Source organism: Protopterus annectens, chromosome 8.part1 (genome assembly GCF_019279795.1).
Source record: "Protopterus annectens isolate FY-2018-M chromosome 8.part1, PAN1.0, whole genome shotgun sequence".
Taxonomy (NCBI): domain Eukaryota; kingdom Metazoa; phylum Chordata; order Ceratodontiformes; family Protopteridae; genus Protopterus; species Protopterus annectens.
Genome location: NC_056742.1, coordinates 301,591,988 through 301,613,363, shown reverse-complemented (window position 1 = coordinate 301,613,363; position 21,376 = coordinate 301,591,988).

The window sequence follows — 21,376 nt, the reverse complement described above, 5'->3', positions numbered from 1 at the left end:
CCCCGTACCTAGTGTTCCACAAAGACAGGGTTGCTCTTAGGACTAATCCTTCCTAAGGTCTCTTCTGAGAATAACTTGAACCAGTCCATTGACCTTCCTGTATTTTTCCCCAACCATTCCAACAGGGGAGAATATAAGTTACATCAATTAGATGTTCACAGGCAACTGCACTTTTATTTGCATAGGACTAAGGACTTCAGAAAATCAGATCAGCTTTTCCTCTCTTATGCAGAGGGCAAACGAGGCCTACCAGTATCAAAAGTAACTTTATCTAGGTTGGCTGACTTTTATCATAACCTTTATCTATCAGCTGAGGAAGAAAGAATTGCCTGTTAAACCTAAAGGCCACTCCACCAGAGCATTAGCCACTTCTGTTGCATTTCAAGCTAGGTTGCCCATGGAATCTATTTGTGCAGCGGCCACGTGGACAAATCCTCATACTTTCATCTCGCATTATAAGCTGGACGTGGTTTCCAGGAGCAGAGCTGATTTTGGTGGTTCCACTGTTCTGAAGAGTCTGTTCCACTGCGCCACCCAGTATATTAGGTGCTAGGGACGCTGTCCCAACCAGCAAGAATGAAGGCGAGATAGACAACTTAACATAAAGAAGTTATGTACCTACCGTAACGTTCCATGTTAGTTGTCTCCTCTTGCCTTCTTTCTTGCGTCCCACCCTCCATCCCCCTATCCTACTAGACCGAAAAGAGTTTCTCTATGGATTTACACTGGCTGAGTCTTCTCTGGCATTCCACTCTACCTAGTAGTCTCTATAGTTGGGCTTATGTATGATAGGATAGGATTCCTTCATTACTTTGTCTGCTGTTAGTCTCACTAAACGAGATCTGGGTTTCTAGTGCCAGGCATCATGGGATATGGGGAGGCCTCGAGCTTTAGAAGATGGCCGAGTCAGAGCCGAAGATCGGCTCAGAACCCAACCCGCAAGAAAGAAGGCGAGAGGAGACCACTAACATGGAATGCTATGGTAGGTGTACATAACTTCTTTTTCTATTCCTATAGGGCATGCTGTGGGTACAGTTTAGCTCAGTACTTTACACACACTTCTGTATAAATCTTAGCAGTATTCAAAAATGATATAGAATTATTTACAAAATTCCAGATAGCTGGGCTGGCAGTATTTCCATTTGTCACAGGAAACTTCAGATCTTAGGTCCATGGGCACCTGGAAGCCTGCTTCAGCTTCTGCATTTGACATAGTGGAGAGGATGTTCTGCCACTAGGAGATTATGATCATGAGTGATCAGCTGCACCCGATGTTCTTCGTGTTTCACTGTTGCAGTCATTACATTTGTGTAATCTGCTGGCAGGTAGCCCTCAGTCAGCCTGATTAACAAAGTCTTGGATCCTGCGTAGATTGCTGTCCCTTCTTCCATGATGTCAGGTTGTCAGGGGTATAAAACAGCAGCCGACGCCATTACATCAGTCTTTCTTGCCGTGCGGTGCCCGAAGCAGAAGCAGTTCGCAAGTGCCAGTAGGCCGACTCCTAAAATTTTCGATCTGAAGCAGTTAACTTCATTCTTTCTGCACATATGGGTATTCTGATCTGAGCCGGCAAAACTTTTACAAGCATCAGCTCCAAGCTCCTCCCCTACCTATAATACATCACTTCCTCCCGAGTAACCCCAGATCTCGTTTGCCGCTCTAAGAGTTAGCATCATGGTATCTGAGCTCTAAGCGAAGGGGGTAAGGTTTCTCTTTTCAGTACAGTTGGTGTGTGTGTATGTGTACCTGTTCCCCTTTTCCTCCCCCCTTCACGCGTAGTCGTGTTTAAAAAAAAAAAAAAGTTTTTTTCTGTGTAGCTTGTTGTTAGTTTTAGTTCCCGCCTAGGCCCCATCCCTTGTTTTTTGTGTGTGTGTGTGGGGGGGGCCTTAGGGTTTAGTTACTGTTCTGCCCTTATGGCTGAACAGCCTAAAGTTCTTTTTAAAAAATGCACAGAGTGTGGTCACAAGCTCTCACCAGCGGATGGCCACACTCTGTGTGTTCTTTGTTTAGGGGTCTCCCATTTGTCAGCCTCCTGCGACATTTGTGCGGGTTTTAACCCCAGGGCCTTGAAAGACCGGTCTGCTGCTAGCTTCTGCCTCAATGTTCATCGTGTTTCACTGTTGCAGTCATTACTCTTGGGTTATCGTGCTGGCAGGCTACCCGCAGTCTGCATGAATTCCAAAGTCTTGGTCTGGCGTCGGTTGCTGTCGCCTCTTCCCTGACATCAGTGCGCCAGGGGTATAAAAGATGCAGCCGACACCATTTTCTTCAGTCTTTCTTGCCGTGCGGTGCCCAAAGCAAAAGCAGATCGCAAGTGCCGGTCGGCCAGCTCCTGAGATTTTCAAAATCGAATTTCAGATCCAAAGTCTTCATTAAAGCTAAGTACCCCGTTGGGGAAACTTTTTTCTTGCTCCAGACCGATGTCAGAAAAAGTTAACAATTGTATTTCTTGTGGGAAGCAAATACCTCATAAGGATTTACATTCTTACTGTATTCCATGCCTAGGCCCTGATCACGATGTTGCTAGCTGTCGGTTTTGTGCTAGATTTAACCAATGCACTATTAAGCGTTGGTACGATTTTGCCTTTCATTACTTTGGCCGAAGGTTTAATTATATAATACCATCAGAACAGCCTACGACCGGAGTTTATAAAAAGCACAAGGAAAAGGACAGGCATCCGAGGTCCAAAACCAATGAGGAGGCCCCCGCTAGGCCAGTCGCCGGTTTTCAGTGAGGTGCTTTCGCGGCCCCTGATGCCCGCTACCTCAGAGCCACAGGCCGCTTCCGACTCCCCTGTGGAGCCGACTAGGCCTCTGGAAACTCAAGGTATTGGACTCTCAGAAACTATTCCCTCAGATGGGTCTGGAGCCGCTGAACAGGCATCGGCTTCTGAGGGTGTTTTCAGACCTACACAATTATATGTCAAGCCAACCTCAGCTTCAAAGACTAAAACAGCTCTAAAGACAAAGAAACAAGTACAGCATTCTCCTGGACAGACTTCCTTGCCTAAGAAACAGATGCTTAAAATGGCCGAAGACCTAATTACTTTGATCAGGGATTCCCATCCCCCTCCTGATAAGAGGCCTAGGCAAGAGACAGAATATGACTCTTCTGATCAGGTTCCAATTTCCTCTGGCTCCTCTTCTGAACAGGGATACTCTCTTCCTCCCTATGAGGATTCTAATGCTGAAGAATCCATTCCTTCAGCCTCTCCTCCTGAGGATTATACTTTTGGGGAAACCCTGCATACCATGAGGGAGCATTTTCACTGGGAGAGCCAAGATTACTCAGAATCTAAGAAAAGGCTCAGAGACTTTCTTTTACTACCTCAGCACAGACCTCTTGCTGTTCCACCTGTTCTAGACATTGTAGATGATGTATTTTCAGAGTCCGGCTTGTCTCCTGACTCTTTACCCCCTACACCTGCTAAGCTAGACAGATACTACAGGGTTCCAGACTCTCATAAATTTCTATATAAAAAAACCCTGCTACTGACCCAGAAACTATATCTCAGGGTCCCAAAGGCGTTAAGGCTTCCACTGCAAAAAACCCTGTCCCCTCTGATAGGGATTCTAGGGCACTGGACAGATGGGGGAAAAAAAGTTTACACTTCTGCTACCTTGGCTGTAAGGGCTTTAAATTGTCAGTTTTCATATACTTAAATATCAGCAATACTTAATGTCACTGTTTAATCAGAAAATGTTGACAAATTCTGAATGTTCTGATAAGGAAATGCAGGATTTATTGCATGCAGCTGAACAAGTGGGAAAGCATACTTTGCAATGTGGTTTTGATTCACTGGGGGCCTCTTGCAGGGCCGCTGTTACGGGTTCTGTCATTAGAAAGCATGCTTGGTTAAAGGAACAGAATCTGCCTGATCATGTTAAAGCAAAATTATTGGATGCTCCATTACAGCATGATACTTTGTTTGGTGTTAAGGCAGAAGAGGTGTTGAAGAAAATGCTAAATCCATGCACAGTTAAGGATTTCCTACAGGTACAGCCACCGGCCACAAAGAGGCAGATACAGACGCCCCAGAGGCAGATCCCAGCCCCAAGGTTCATACAGGCCTAAAAATGGGGTGCTTCTACCTCCAAAAGTGGAGAAGACAAATCACAACCTTACAGGAAGCAGTTCCAATGACTTTCCTCTGCCAGAACCAAGCACTTATCTTTTGGCAGCCCCCTTAGGGGGAAAACTAGCACTTTTTTCACCAAATTGGCACGATTACCCAGGACAAGTGGGTCTTGAACATAGTGTCTCAGGGCTACAGGTTCCACTTTCACACCCTGCCAAGGGCAAAAGGTATGCCAGACCTGCCACACAATCAGTGGGCAGAGGCACAAAAACAAGTTTCATCCCTCATGGACAGCAAGTGCCACAACAAGAGCAGGGACAAGGATTTTACTCGAGACTTTTCTTGGTGCCCAGAAAAGACAAAGCCTGGAGACCAATACTGGATCTGTCTATTCTAAACACTTTTCTGGACGTTCCAAAATTCAAAATGTTGACTGCAGCAGCTACTGCCCATGCTGGGCAAGAAGGCTTGGCTCGTAACTTTGGACCTAAAAGAGGCATACCTGCATGTCCCAATCTGACAATCTTGCAGAAAGATACCTCAGATTCATAGCTGGCTCAATGCACTACCAATTCTCTGCACTGCCCTTTGGCTTATCTACTGTGCCCAGGGTCTTCACAAAATGCCTTGCACCAGTAATTGCATTTTGCAGACAGAGGAATTCAGATATATCCTTACTTTGGATGACTGCCTTATTCAAGCAGAGAACAAGGACATTCTACTAAAGCATCTGGTGTTTGTAAAAAGATTACTAATTTGCCTAGGGTACACAGTAAACGAAAAGAAATCAAAACTAGTACCCTCTCAAGAGATAATATTCTTGGGTGCAAGCTTAAATACAACTGCCCAGATGGTTTATCTCACGCCAGACAAACAAAGGCAACTGACTTCTTACTTCAAAATGTTGGCAACAAAGACCCAGTTATCTGCAAGAAAAACACTGCAGGCTTTGGGCTTCATGACATCCTGCATTCTGCTAATTCCATATGCCAGACTGCATATGAGGAAACTACAATGGTATCTAAAAAGTATTTGGACTCAACATTGCCACAGTCTGGAAACATTAATTACCCTCATTCCCTGCCTGCAACAGGAGTTTTGATGGTGGGCACAGGCCTGTCACCACAACAAGGGACAGCCATTCACTTTACCCACAGCCAGGCAGACACTAACAACGAACGCATCAGATTATGCCTGGGGGGCCCACATGGCAGGAAAATGTATTCAGGGCACATGGCCCACAAGCCAGATACATCTTCATATTAATCAAAAAGAGATGGTAGCTGTTAAGAATGCCCTGACAGCTTTCAAGGATCTACTTCATCCAGGACAACTACTGATAGACTGACAATACTACAGTCATGTGGTACATAAACAAGCAGGGAGGCACACATTCGTACCCCCTCTGCAGACGAGCCATGACTTTGTGGGACACATCATTGACTTATCAAGTTCACCTGTAAGCACAATTCCTGCCAGGAGAAATAAATACTCTGGCAGACGAACTAAGCAGAAACCTCATGGATCCCCACGAGTGGAAACTGGATCCACAAGTCTTCAGCATGATAACAAGGAAATGGGGATGCCCAGACATAGATCTATTTGCCTCCCCTCATGACTGCCAACTACAGAGATTCTGCACAAGGATTTATCACAAGCAAGCATGGAAAAGTGGATGCCCTATCCTTCAGCTGGAAAAACCTAACAGTATATGCCTTTCCTCCACTGCCTCTCCTACCCAAGGTACTCCTAAAGGTCAGACAAGAGAAGCCAAAAATGATACTGATTGCCCCAGACTGGCCACGCCAGCACTGGTACCCAATCCTAAAGAGCTTGTCTCAAGGTCCAGCCTGGACATTGCCTCAAACTTCTCACTTACTGACGCACCAAAACAATCAGATCCTGCACAGCCAACTCAGGACCTTAAATCTGGCAGCATGGCGGATAATGTAGCCATTCAGAACACTCCTCTCTCCAAAGCTGTAATGGATGTTATCTTGGAGGCCAGGAGGCCCAGTACCAGAAAATCTTATGCAGAAAAATGGAAGACATTCAGTGCTTGGAACCAGGAACAAGGGATTGACACGTTTGTACCAAATATTCCTCAGATTTTACAATACTTAATTGAGATGCTGGACAAAGGCCTATCCTTTTCATCAATTAAGATTCATGCCTGTGACATTTCAGCCTAATACAATACGGAACCACCTATCTTTTCTCTTCCTTTAATAAGGCAGTACCTCAGAGGGGCCAAAAACATAAGACCTCCAAGAAGAGCACCAATACCTGCATGGGACCTCAATTATGTCTTGGAAAAACTCACACTGCCTCCTTTTGAGCCAGCCTCAACAGCTGATATAAAATTCTTATCCTGGAAAACAGCTCTGCTCCTAGCAGTAACCTCTGCAAGAGTCTCGGAGTTACAGGCACTCATGGCTGTGGAACCTTTTATCATTTTCCATCAAGACAGGGTTTCTTTGAGGACGAACCTGACATTTATGCCTAAGGTGGTGTCCAGTGTGGCCCTTAATCAAACCATTCACTTGCCTACCTTTTATCCAAACCCAAAGAGCAAGGGGGAGAGACTTCTGCATTCTTTGGACATACACAGACGTCTACGCTTCTACTTGGACAGAAATAAAGCTTTCAGAAAGACTGAGCAACTTTTAGTGGCATATGCTGCAGGATCACAAGGAAAGGCTATCTCAAAACAGACTATTTCAAAATGGATAGGCCATTGCATTAGTTTCTGCTACTCACAGCATGGCAAATCAGTGCCTAAGGGCATTAGGCCACATTCTACCAGAGCAGCAGCCACTTCAGCAGCCTTCCTTAGAGGAGTACCAACCAAAGACATCTTAGAGGCTGCAACTTGGAGTTCAGTGCACACTTTTACAAAGTGCTACCACTTACCTCTCTACTCTAAATCCAGAGCAGGCTTTGCCACTGCAGTTCTGCAGGGCCTCATAGCCTCTCCTAATCCTGTTTAGCCCAGCCACCCATCCACAGCTTTGGGATTCAACCCAAGAGTAATGACTGCAACAGTGAAACACGATCAACATAGTACAGTTGTGTACCTACCATAAATGTAGATGTTAGAGTGTATTCACTGTTGCAGTCCAGGTTACCCTCCCACCATCCCCCTTTCATTTGCTGGGTTTTGTCTGTACTTCTCTGTTCTATACAGCCTATGTGGTGTATTTGCTTGTAGATGAAGGAAATGTTTACTTTAGTGCATGCATGTTTATTGGCATAATCTATTTAGCCTAACCTTTTGGGGGCATCTGACATCTGTGGCAAGAAAAACTGAAGAAAATGGCATCTGCTGCATCTTTTATACCCCTGGCGCACTGACGTCAGGGAAGAGGCGACAGCAACCGACACCAGACCAAGACTTTGGAATTCAGGCCGACTGTGGGTAGCCTGCCAGCAGGATAACCCAAGAGTAATGACTGCAACAGTGAATACACTCTAACATCTACATTTGTGGTAGGTACACAACTGCACTGTCTCCGCTCCAGCCAGTGACTTCTTGCAGGCAGGGACTCAACCTCCCGGTCATCCTGCGGCCTCAGATTCGTCCCAGAAAGGTAGGGACAAGAGAGAGGGAGAAGCACCACAAAGAGAGGGACAGGCCCAGAAAAAGATCCCCCGACAGGGAGTCTTTCTCCAGCCCCTCTTCTAAAGTCCCCAGGTCCCGTTCTCCTTGGCTCCACTCTCCCTGTTTCTCGCCAGAGCCAATGGAGCCCTCGGAGCCTAGGCACTCCCCTCAGATCCAGCCAAGACCCGCTTTGGTCGCTTCTTCTTTAAGGTCGACTTGTAGTGTCTCCGACCTTGACATGGACAGGCTGATGAGGTTCATCCAGAATCAGATTCAGATGGGGGGGGGTCTTAGCAGGTCCCTCTCCCATTGGAGAGGGTCCTTCTACAACTCTATTTCACCCAATCTCTCCTTCCCCCATCCGACCCGATGCTTCGGGGTTCTCAGATCAGAGGCCCTTCGGAGCTGTTGGTTTGGCACTGACGGTTCTCGTTTCCTCGACGCCGGCCGTCACCTTGAGTTCCTTGGATCCGATTTCGGATCTAGGAGACTCTCAGGGCTGTGGTCAGGGAGCCGGACCCGAGGGTCAAGGTCATTCTCTTTCGGATCCCATCCTTGGTGCCCAGGCTACCCTGCCTTCGGCTCCAATCCCTGCTTCGGACCCGGGGAGGGCCTCATCCTTATGGGTTACGGAGGTTTGTTCTCCATCATAGGTTCATAGGTAGATACTAGGCTATCTGCTCTAGGGCATTTATAAGCCTAGCCAGAGTGTTATTGGCTTTTGCCTCCCTTTTAGATTGGTTAACTGTGCTTCTGTATAGGAGGTCACAGAAGATAGCCCTTTAAGGTTAGTTTACTGTGCCTTTGTCTAGCAGGGACACAGAAGAGATCCCAGGGGATCTCCCATCCACTCGTCAAGATTTCTCTTGAAGAGGGTCAGTGAGGGGCTCTGCCTAACATGAACTGGGATTCTGTTCCAGAGTGAGGGGACCCTCTGGAATATGAATCTGTCCCTCCAGCATGTCCTATGTATTGCTGTGCTGAGGTTCAAGTCCCTGGAGCATGTAGTTCTAAAGGATTTGGATTTCCTGAGGTGGAGCATGTCTATTAATTCAGGGTTAGACATGGCTTTGTACGTCAGGCATAGATTGCCTCTGAGTAGGCGGTAAGCAACTGAGTAGAGCAGGAGCTTCTTTAGTCGAACTGCATCGGGCATCTGTTTGAGGCCCGTAATCCTCTTGGTGAGGTACTTTTGGGGTCTCTCCAGTTGCTGCAGGTGTCGGGTAAGGTACATCCCAAATGGGGCATTGTACTCGATTATGGGCCTGATGAGTAGAGGGGCACAATGACCACTCATGATCTAGATGTGAACCCTTTCTTGATAAGGTGGGCTGTATAGAAGGTTTTTCTAACCAGTTTGGCAACGTGATGGTCAAAGGAGAGATTACTATCTACTTGGGTCCCCAAATCCCTAATTACTTCCGTACTTAATGGATTACCACCTATGTGGTAATTTGTGGGCACTTTGTTTTTTTTCAAAGGGGATGACTATGCACTTTTTGGCATTTAGCTTGAGGCCGTGGCTCTGGGACTAGGTATCTGTCTCTGTGAGACCCTTTTGGAGGATGCTTGAGTCAGCTGGAGAGTCGATTATGGTTCCCAGTTTGCAGTCATCTGCGAACTTGGTCAGCCATAGTCCTCCCTTGTTAGCCTGTACCTCCGAGAAGTATATACCGAACAAGAGGGGTCCCAGGACTGAGCCTTGTGGGACGCCACTTATAACTAGTTTAGAGTCTGACATGGCACCTGCAATTCTGACTGTGTGGGTTCTATCCCTGAGCCAGTTTGCAACCCATCTTATGACATAGGGGTTGATATTTAAGCTGGTAAGCTTATTTATGATGCCTGAGTGGGGTATTGTGTCAAAGGCTTTTGCGAGGTCAAGGTAGGCTGTGTGGACTACCTTCCCCTCATCTATGGCCTTGGTAACTGTTTCAAAGAAGTCAACTAGGTTTAAGAGGCAAGATCTGCCCTTAAAGCCAAATTGGGTAGGGTCCAGTGTCTGGAGGTTCCCAATGTCTTTGTTTGAGTTCCATGATGATACGCTCCATAGCTTTGCAGACCAGACTAGTCAGGCTTATAGGGCAATAGTTCCCGGGGTCCGTTGTGGCACCACCTTTGTGCAGCGGGACCACTGTTACTGTACGCCATTCTTTGGGTACGTATCCTGTAGTAAGGCTGAGTTTGAACATTGACTTTGTGAGGGTTCAGTTCTTCTTGGAGCTCGTGTAAGACGCAGCCCGGGACACTGTCTGGTCCCATTGATGCTGTGTTTTTTGCTTTGGAGAGGGCAGCTTTCACCTGTGCATCTGTGATGTCTTGGAGGCTACATTCTGTAGGGATAGACATTTGCTCTTTTGGGGGGGATGGGGAGGAGAAGTTTGCACTAAGTCTGTCTACCAGGATGTTGGCAATGTCTGTGGGTTCAGTGTATTTCTTGCCATTTTGCACTAACTTAGAGCATATCTGGGAATTGCCACCCAGATTCCTGGCATAACTAAAGAAGGCCTTGTGATTATCTTTATCGGCATTTGGGGCAGTGGAAAGGGTTCTCTCCCAGGGGTTGAGACCACAGCTCACCTTCTCGGATCCTACCCGGACCTCCCAGTTTTCAGATTCTGCACCTCTCACCCTGTCTCAGGGACAGCCTGTGCCAAAGCAACCCCAGGTTGTTCCCCTCAGGGAACCCCCAGAGGCTTACAAGTCCACTTCAGAAAGTCCCACTGGAGAGGAACATTGTAAACGCAAGTGTAAAAGGAGGCACTTGGACTCCCCTGAGTCCATTACCACTGATTCAGACTTAGATGAAGGAGAGGGTTCCTCCAGATCACCTCCCGAGGATGTCTCCTTCAGAGACATTATGGAGATCCTCCACCAAAGAGGAGGTTGGTCAGCCCCCAAACCCTCTGCGGATTAGTCCGTGTTTCTGGAGGCCTTTGGCGCGGGCCCATCTACTTCCTGGGTTTCCCACCAGCTGACCCTTTGGTGGACCTCATCACCAGTAGGGCATGGAAGGATCCTGACACCATGGAGCCTATACCCAAAAGACCGGACAAAATTCTTTCCCCGCTGTCAGATAGGCAGGCATAGTCCAAAGGCGCCCCTGTGGACGCTTTGGTGGTTGCAGCTGCCACAAAGAAGGAACTGGCACAGGAGAGTTCCTCGGTCCATCCACCAGACAAGGAGTCCAGGTCGATGGATCGTTTTCGGGAAGCGTATGTACTCGTAAGCGACTTTTTCTATCCGTGCGCTGAATTACTTGGCACATGTTACCCGACTGCAGCGTGATCTTATTACGGAACTGTCTGTGTCGCCCCCGGAGTCTTTGTCACAGCAGGACAAACAGTCCTTTACTGCGAAGATGACTACATTGAAATCAGTGACAAATACATCTATGCGTCTCCTTTCCCATGCTATGGAGGGAGCCCCTAGAGCTGCTGGTACAGGCATTGCCTTGAGGTGACATGCCTGGATCACAGTGTGTCAATTTGTGGACCCCTTTAAGGCATCTTTTGTTAATGCCCCTTTCGATGGATCATCCCTCTTTCGGAAGACAGTACACGACACGCTCACCCAGGGTGAGAAGGACGGAAAGACTTTGTCTGCCATCAGAATCCGCTTCTCTAACCCCCAGATATCCTGTTCCAGGAACCAAAAAGGGCAAAAAAAGATGTGGTTCCGGAAGTCAGTCTTTCCAGTCACTCACAACTATTCGTCCGGCAGAGGGGGACAAGACCGACGCCGTCCCAGAAACTTCGGGTCTAGGGAACACTTTTCCGACAGGCCCGCACAGCAACCCTGAGGGGTTGCCTGACTGCTCTACTCTGGAGGCAGTCAGGGGAAGATTCTACTTGCATCCAGCGGCATGGGAGTCCATTACTACAGACCACTGGGTGTTAAACATCATATCCAGAGGCTATTCTATCCCTTTCATATCATCCCCATAACTCCAGCATGCCTCCCAGATGTTCCACCCGATCACAGGGAGGCCGCAGCTTTACAGGTTTCAAAACCGTTACAAAAACGAGCCATCGAACCGGTCCCCACTGACCAGTCCAGATCAGGCATCTTCTCCAGGTTCTTTTTAGTGCTAAAGAAGATGGGGGACCTCAGGCCCATACTGGACCTGTCTAGCCTCAACCTTTCAGTAGAGAAACAAAAATTCTGGATTGTCACTGCACAGTCCATTCTACCGTTTCTAAGAGAATGCGACTGGATGTGCTCGTTAGACCTCCAGGACGCTTACTATCATATCAAGGTCCACAGAAACTCCAGGAGGTTTCTGCACTTCTGGCTAGGGGCCGGTCACTTTCAATTCAGGGAACTACCCTTTGGTCTCGCCACAGCCCCCAGTGTGTTCACCAAGGTAATGGCAGTCGTAGTGGCTCACCTGAGACTTCATTGAATTCAGGTATTCCCCTACCTAGATGACTGGCTCTTCGCTGCATCCACCAAACGTCTCTTGTGCCAGGCCCTACACTACTTCCTCGGTCTGGCTCACAAGTTAGGCATCACAATCAACCTCAACAAGTCCCACCTGGCTCCGGTTCAGGTCATAGACTTCCTCGGGGCACGGTTGGATACTATTCAGTCAAAGATCTTTCTCACCCCGGAAAGGATAGAAAATCTCAGACTCCACGTGTCCGCTATCTCAGAGCACTCTGTAGTCACAGCAGGCGATGTTCTCAGGGCCTTGGGTTCGATGGCAGCCTCCATTTCCATTCTCCCTCTTGCACGTTTTCATATGAGAACCATTCAGTGGAATCTAGCAGTTCAATGGTCTTGGCTAGACCTCTCGATGACTTTCCAAATCAACCAGACATGCAGAATGTCACTCCAGTGGTGGCTTCAGTCATCAGACATACTGGCGGGGCGCAGTTTTCTAACCCTGCCGGCCCAAGCCACGGTGACCACGGACACCTCCCAGCTCAGGTGGGGGGGGGCACTTCCTGGGAAGAACAGTCCAAGGCACGTGGTTCCTACTAGAGACCAAGCTACACATCAGTGTCCTGGAGATAAGGACAGTGCTTTTAGTGTTGAAAGCCTTCCATCCTGTCCTACCTCCAGGGACAGTGGCCATTCAATCAGACAACATGTCAGTAGTCTGGTATATCAACAAGCAGAGAGGGACCCGATTCTACCCTCTCTGTCATGAGGCCATGAGAGTTTGGGAGTGGATCATATCCACCAACCGGTTTCTGATAGCAACGCATATCCCGGGATGCTCCAACATTTTAGCGGACAGTCTAAGCCGGGCAATCCTCCTGCCTTACGAGTGGTCTCTAAATCCATCTGTGGCGAAGAGAATCTTCCTCGTATGGGGTCAGCCTTGCTGCGACCTCTTCGCTTCTCCTTCCAGCACGAAGTGCAGCAACTTCGCTCTGATCCCTCCTCCAGGGGATGTCCCAAGGGACGCTCTAGTCCATGTTTGGCCTCCCGGGTTACTTTATGCTTATCCCTGTTACCTCTGATACCGAAGTTCCTTCAGAAAACTTGCCGGTTGCATTGCAAAGTCATTCTCATAGCTCCCTTCTGGCCTCGCCAAGTGTGGTTTCCCTTCCTATGGTCTCACCTTTTGGCTCCTCCATGGACTCTAGATCCATGCCCAGATCTACTTGCTCATCCATCGGGCTTGCCCCTGCCCAATGTGGACAGTCTCAAGCTGACGGCGTGGCTGCTCCAGTTCCCATGATTATCAGGAGTCCCGGACTTTCATCCCCCTGTTAAGAACATTCTGGTAGCATCTCTCAAAGCCTCCACTAGGAAACTCTACAGTAGCAATTGGAGACGTTTTTCCGTTTGGGCCTCTCAACGCAATCAGAACTCTTTTACAGCCCCCATTCCAGTCATTTTAGATTTTTTGGCTGGTCTCTTTCAATCAGGCGCAAGTTCTTCCACCATCATTCAACTGGCTGCCATCTCTAATTTCCATGTAGGTGAAAATAAGTTTGCTCTGGCCTCTGCCAGATTGTGTAAAGTGTTTCTGAGGGGCACCTTTCTCTTGCGACCTCCAGTTAGAGACGGTTCCTCCCAGGGATCTGACTTTAGTCCTTTAAGCATTGACCACTCTGCCTTTCGAACCTGCCGGTTCAGTCTCTATGAAATTCTTGTCTTGGAAGACGGCATTCCTGGTTGCCATCACCTCAGCTAAAAGGGTTTCAGAGTTACAGGCCTTATCCTCCGTGCCCCCCTATTTGATTTTTCACAAGGACAGGGTTTTGCTGTGTACAAACCCCTCATTCCTTCCCAAGGTGTCCTCAGCAGCCAATATTAACCAATCTATAAATTTGCTACTCTTCCCAAATTTCCAAAATAAACACTTATTGGACGTCCATAGACAGCTTCGTTTTTACCTTCATAGGACTAAACCCTACAGAAAGTCGGATCAACTGTCTCTTTTTCAAAACCATGTTTGGGCAAAGCCGTTTCGAAAGTTTTCTTTTGGGGAAACTTTACATAGTTTAAGTTAGCGTTTCCACTGGGAAAGCCAGGAATTTTCTGATTCAAAAAAGAGGCTTAGGGATTTCCTTCTTCTACCGCAGCATAGGCCTTTGGCTGTACCTCCTGTACTAGACATTGTTAATGAAGTGTTCTCGGAATCCAGTTTGGCCCCTGATTCCCTGCCTCCGGCTCCTAGTAAACCTGACCGATACTACAGGGTTCCTGAGTCCCACAAGTTTATTTTCAAAAAATCCTGTTGCAGATCCAGAGGCTATTTCTCAGGGGCCCAAGCATTAAGGCTTCTACTGCTAAAAATCCTACCCCTTCTGATAGAGACTCCAGGGTGCTGGATAGATGGGATACAAAGGTTTATACTTCTGCAGCCTTGGCAGTCAGAGCTTTAAACTGCCAATTTCATATGTTAAAATATCAACAGCATATTATTGGACTGCTTAAACAGAAAATGATGTTGATTCCTGACTGTGTGGAAAATAAAGATTTACAGGATTTAATGCATTCTGCTGAACAAGTTAGAAAACATACTTTGCAATGTGGTTTTGATTCTTTAGAGGCGTCTTGCAGGGCTGCTGTTACTGGGTCTGTGCTTACTAGGCATGCTTGGCTTAAGGAGCAATCTTTGCCTGATCATGTTAAAGCTAAATTGTTGGATGTTCCCTTAAATCAGGACCACCTGTTTGGCAACAAGGCTGAAGAAGTTCTTGAAAAGATGGAAGATAAAGCTAAATCTATGCAAACTGTTAAAGATCTTTTACAAGTGCAACCTCCAAGATTTAGTAGACACTGGCCTACTAAGAATTGGTCCTTTCCAGTCCCTTCCAGGTCCTCTCAAGCCAAACCCAGACACAGCAAAAACCCCAGGTTTCAGTCCCAGGGGACTCAGAACTAAGCAGTGGGGGGGTTTCCACTTCCAAATCTGGAAATAAGACACCCCCCTATGGTAAACGGTCTTAATGACTTCCTTTTAAAATCCCCAAGCACTTATCTTTTGACCACCCCTTTGGGGGGGGGGGGGGATTGCTCTCCGTGCAAGGAACTGGGAACTCATAACCCAGGACAAATGGGTCTTAAATATAGTGTCCCAGGGATACAGATTTCATTTCCACATGTTGTCAACACCAAACGGGTGGCCAGACCTGCCCCCAAATCAGTGGGCAGAGGCTCAAAAACAAGTACTTTCCCTCTTAAGCATAGGGTCTATTCAACTGGTACCAGAAGAGGAAAAGGGACAAGGTTTCTACTCCAGGCCTTTTCTGGTACCCAGAAAAAAAAACAAATCATGGCGTCCAATCCTGGACCTGTCTACTCTAAACACCTTTCTGGTGATTCCAAAATTCAAGATGCTGACTCTTCACCATTTACTTCCTATGCTAGGCAAAGACGCCTGGTTGGCAACTCTAGATTTAAAAGAAGCATACCTGCACATCCCAATCAGGGAATCTTGCATTAGATACCTTCAAAGCAGGTACTCGCATTATCAGTTCTCTGCACTGCCCTTTGCCTTGTCTACTACGTCCAGGGTATTCACAAAGTGCCTGGCTCCAGTTATTGCATTTTGCAGGCAAAGAAATATTCATATATATATCCATACCTGGACGATTGTCTAATTCAGGCAGAAAACCAGGGCATACCTTTAAATCATCTGGCGTTTGTAAAAAGGGTTCTAACTTGTCTGGGGTACACCATAAATGAAAAGACATCACAACTGGTACCCTGTCAACAAATTACGTTCCTGGGTGCAAGCTTGAATACAACTATCCAGATAGCTTTCCTCATGCCAGAAAAGCAAATTCATTTGGTAACCTACTTCAAACAAGTGGCCACAAAAACCCTGATGTTCATTGTGTTACACTGCTGCAGTAATTACACTTGGGTTATCCTGCCGTCAGGCAGTCCCACAGTCGGCCAGAGTTCCTCCAAAGTCTTGGTCCAGCGTCGGTTGCTGTCGCTTCTTCCCTGACGTCAGTACGTCAGGGGTGTATAAGATGCATCCGACGCCATTTTCTTCAGTCTTTCTTGCTGTGCGGTGCCCGAAGCAGAAGCAGTTCGCAAGTGCCGGTTGGCCGACTCCTGAGATTTTCGAAGTCGAATTTCAGATCCAAAGTCTTCAAGGGGAAACTTTTTTTCTTGCCTCAGACCGATGTCAGAAAAAGTTAATAATTGTATTTCTTGTGGGAAGCAAATACCTCATAAGGACTTCCACTCTTACTGTATTCCATGCCTAGGCCCTGATCACGACGTCACTAGTTGTCGGTTTTGTGCAAGATTTAACAAACGCACTATAAAAAGATGTTTTGATTTTGCTTTACACTACTTGGCCGAAGGTTCAATTATACTATGCCGTTGGATCAACTGATGACCTCAATACCGAAAAAACGCAAAGACAAGGATAAAGACAGGCATCCGAGGTCCAGAACCGACGACAAAACCTCTTCTAGGCCAGTCGCCGGTTCTCAGTGAGGCGCTTTCGCAGCCCCTGACACCCACTACCTTAGAGCCACAGGCCGCTTTCAACTCCCACGTGGAGACAACTAGGCCTCTGGAAACTCAAGGTATTGGGCCTATGGAAACTAATCTCTCAGATGGGTCTGGAGCTGCTGAGCAGGCATCGGCTTCTGAGGGTGTTTTCAGACCTTCACAACTTACCATTAAAACAACAGCCAAGACAAAGGTACCATTAAAGACAAAGAAACAAGTACAGCATTCTCCTGGACAGTCCTCCATGCCTAAGAAACAGATGCTTAAAATGGCTGAAGACCTCATTACTCTAATCAGGGGTTCCCATCCCCTTCCTGAGAAAAGGCCTAGGCAGGATACAGACTATGATTCCTCTGATCAGGTTTCCATTTCCTCTGATTCCTCTTCAGACCAGGGATACTCTCTACCCCCCCTATGAGGACTCTGATGCTGAAGAATCTATCCCTTCAGCCTCTCCTCCTGAGGATTATTCTTTTGGGGAAACTTTGGATACCATGAGGGAGCATTTCCATTGGGAAAGTCAGGATTACTCAGAATCCAAGAAAAGGCTCAGGGATTTCCTTTTATTGCATCAGCACAGGCCGCTGGCTATTCTGCATGTGCTAGACACTGTGGATGATGTGTTCTCTGAATCCAGCTTATCTCCTGATTCTTTGCCCCCTGCTCCAGTCAAGCCAGACAGGTATTATAGAGTCCCTGACTCTCACAAATTTCTTTACAAAAACCTTTCTGCTGATCCAGAAACTATTTCCCAGGGTCCAAAAGGGGTTAAGGCTTCCATTGCAAAAAATCCAGTACCCTCTGACAGAGATTCCAGAGCTTTGGATAGATGGGGGAAGAAAGTATACACTTCTGCAACTTTAGCAGTAAGAGCTTTAAATTGCCAATTTCACATGTACCAGCAATATTTAATGGCTCAGTTAAAACAGAAAATGCTTGCAAGCTCAGAAGCTCCTGATTGTAAAGAAATGCAGGATTTATTGCATGCAGTTGAACAGGTGGGAAAACATACTCTGCCATCTGGTTTTGATTCTTAGAGGCCTCTTGTAGAGCCGCTGTTACAGGCTCTGTTATTCGAAGACATGCTTGGTTAAAAGAACAGAGTTTACCTGATCATGTTAAGGCAAAATTATTGGATGCTCCTTTACAGCATGATACCTTTTGGTGTTGGCAGAAGAGGTGTTAAAGAAAATGGGGGATAAAGCTAAATCTATGCAAACAGTCATGGATTTCTTACAGGTACAGCCACCTCGGTTTAGCAGAAATTGGCCAACAAAGAATTGGTCCTTTCCAGTGTCAAGACAGGCCACAGAGAGGCAGATACAGACGACCAAGAAGCAGATCTCAACCCCAAGGCTCAAACAGACAGCGACAGTGGGGCACCTCAACCCCAAAAGAAGGTGAGGACAAGTCTCAAACTTACAGGAAACAGTCACAATGACTTTCCCCTTCGTACGCCAAGCAACGTCCCTTTTGGAAGCCCGCTTAGGGGGAAAAATAGCACTTTTTTCTCAAAACTGGCAAACAATCGCCCAAGACAAATGGGTTCTGAATATTGTGTCTCAAGGTTACAGGTTCCACTTTCATACTTTACCAAGGCTAAAAGGAATGCCAGACCTGCCACAAAATCAATGGGCAGAGGCACAAAAACAAATTTCAGCCCTCATGGACATGAGAGCTATTCAAAAAGTACCACAACAGGAACAAGGACAAGGATTTTACTCAAGACTCTTCCTGGTCCCCAGAAAGGACAAGGCCTGGAGGCCCATACTAGACCTTTCAAATCTGAATACTTACCTGAATATTCCAAAATTCAAAATGTTGACATTACAGCAGCTTCTACCCATGCTGGGCATGAAGGCTTGGCTTGTTACTCTGGACCTCAAAGAGGCATACCTGCATGTCCCTATCAGACAAAATTGCAGAAGATACCTCAGATTCAAAGCTGGTACAATGCACTAGCAATTCTCTGCACTGCCCTTTGGCTTATCTACTGCGCCCGGGGTCTTCACAAAGTGCCTGGCACCAGTAATTGCATTTTGCAGACAAAAAGGAATTCAAATATATCTATACCTGGACAACTGCCTCATTCAACCAGAGACAAAGGACTTTCTTCTACAGCATCTGGCATTTGTAAAAAGGTTGCTAATTTCTCTGCGGTACACAGTAAATGAAAAGAAGTCAAAACTAGTGCCCTCGCAACATATTATATTCCTGGGTGCCAGCTTAAATACAACTGCCCAGATGGCTTACCTAACGCCAGACAAAAAAGTTCAACTAACTCAATATTTTCAATTACTGGCAAAAAAGTCCCATCTCCCTGCAAGAAAAAATCTGCAGGCCATGGGATTCATGGCATCCTGCATTCTACTAATACCATATGCCAGACTGCATATGAGGAAATTACATTGGTACCTAAAAAGTGTTTGGACTCAACACTGTCACAGTTTAGAAGCAGTAATACCAATGATTCCCTGTCTACAACAGGAGTTTCGATAGTGGGCACAAGCATGTCACCTAAACAAGGGTCAGCCTTTTACCCAACCCACAGCCAGGCAAACTCTAACAGCAGATGCTTTGGATTACGCCTGGGGAGCACACATGGCAGGAAAATGTATTCAGGGCAAGTGGACCACAGACCAGATGCATCTTCACATCAATCAAAAAGAGATGTTGGCTGTTCAAAATGCCCTAACAGCTTTCAAGGACCTTCTGCATCCAGGACAATTATTACTAAAGACAGACAACACCACAGTAATGTGGTACATAAACAAGCAAGGGGGCACTCATTCTTCTCCCCTATGCAGGCAAGCCATGACCTTGTGGAACACAGCTCTAACGTATCAAGTTCACCTGCAAGCACAATTCCTGCCAGGAAAGAAAAATACTCTGGCAGACGATCTAAGCAGAAATATCATGGACCCTCACGAATGGAAATTGAATCCACAAATCTTCAGCATGGTAACGCAAAAATGGGGATGCCCAGACATAGATCTTTTTGCCTCCTCACTGAATCGCCAACTATAAAAATTCTGCACAAGGACTTGTCACAAGCATGGAAAGTGGATGCTCTTTTGTTCAGCTGGAAAAACCTAAAAGTGTATGCCTTCCCGCCACTGCCTCTCCTTTCAAAGGTATTCCTAAAAGCCAGATAAGAAAAACCACAGATGATCCTGATTGCTCCAGACTGGCCATACCAGCACTGGTACCCTATATTAAGGAACTTGGCTCAAGGACCACCATGGATTTTGCCTCAAATTCCACACCTTCTGACTCAACAAAACAATCAAGATCCTACACGGTCAGCTCAAAACCCTAAACCTGGCTGCATGGCAGATACATTAGCTAAACAGGCAACACCTCTCTCTAAAGCTGTTATGGATGTCACTTTGGAGGCCAGGAGGCCTAGCACCAGGAAAGCTTACTCAGAAAAATGGAAGAGATTCTGCGCCTGGAACCAGGCTCAAAACCTTGACCCTCTTGTTCCAAACATTCCTCAGATTTTACAATACTTAACTGAGATGCTGGACACAGGCCTATCCTTCTCATCAATTAAGATCCACTCCTCTGCCATTTCAGCACATTACAACACGGATCCTCCTTTATTCTCTCATCCCTTGCTAAAGCAGTACCTCAGAGGGGCTAAAAACATAAGACCGCCCCGGAGAGCACCAACACTGACTTGGGACCTCAGTTTTGTTTTGGAAAAACTGACCCCTACCACCTTTTGAGCCAGCCAATACAGCCGATCTAAAATTTTTATCATGGAAAATAGCTCTGCTCCTGGCAGTAACTTCAGCACGAAGAGTCTCAGAGCTACAGGCATTAATGGCAGTGGAACCTTTTATAATTTTTCATCAGGACAGGGTTTAAGGACAAACTCTGTCTTTATGCCAAAGGTGATATCTAGTGTGGCTCTTAACCAAACCATCCATTTGCCAACTTTTTATCCAAACCCCCAGAATAAAGGGGAGAAACGTCTGCATTCTTTGGACATACACAGGCAGCTACGCTTCTTCTTGGACAAAACAAAAGCTTTCAGGAAAACTGAGCAACTGTTTGTAGCATATGCTGCAGGATCACAGGGCAAGGCTATCTCGAAGCAGACTATATCCAAATGGATAGGACACTGTATTCGTTACTGCTACACACAGCATGGAAAATCAGTCCCAAATACCATTAGGCCACATTCCACCAGGGCAACAGCCACTTCAACACCCTTTCTCAGATGAGTACCTACCAAGGAAATTTTGGAGGCTGCAACTTGGAGTTCAGTGCACACCTTTACCAAGCATTATCACCTGCCTCTTTACTCTAAATCCAGAGCAGGATTTGCCACTGCAGTTCTGCAGGGCCTCATAGCCAATCCTAACTCTTTATAGACCAGCCACCCAACCTTAGCTTTGGGATTCTACCCAAGTGTAATGACTGCAGCAGTGTAACACCATGAACATAGTACAGTTTTGTACCTACCATAAATGTAGATGTTCAAGTGTTCAGACTGCTGCAGTCCAGGTTACCCTCCCTCCATCCCCTCTGAACTAGCTGGACTTCTCTATACCTTTCTATCCTGTACAACCTTTGTGGTGTATTTGCTTGTAACTGAAGGTATTGTTTTTATTTTATATGTATATCTTTTATTAGCAATATGTATTGCCTACCTATTGGTGGGGGCACCTGACATCTGGGGCAAGAAAAACTGAAGAAAATGGCATCGGATGCATCTTGTATACCCCTGACGCACTGACGTCAGGGAAGA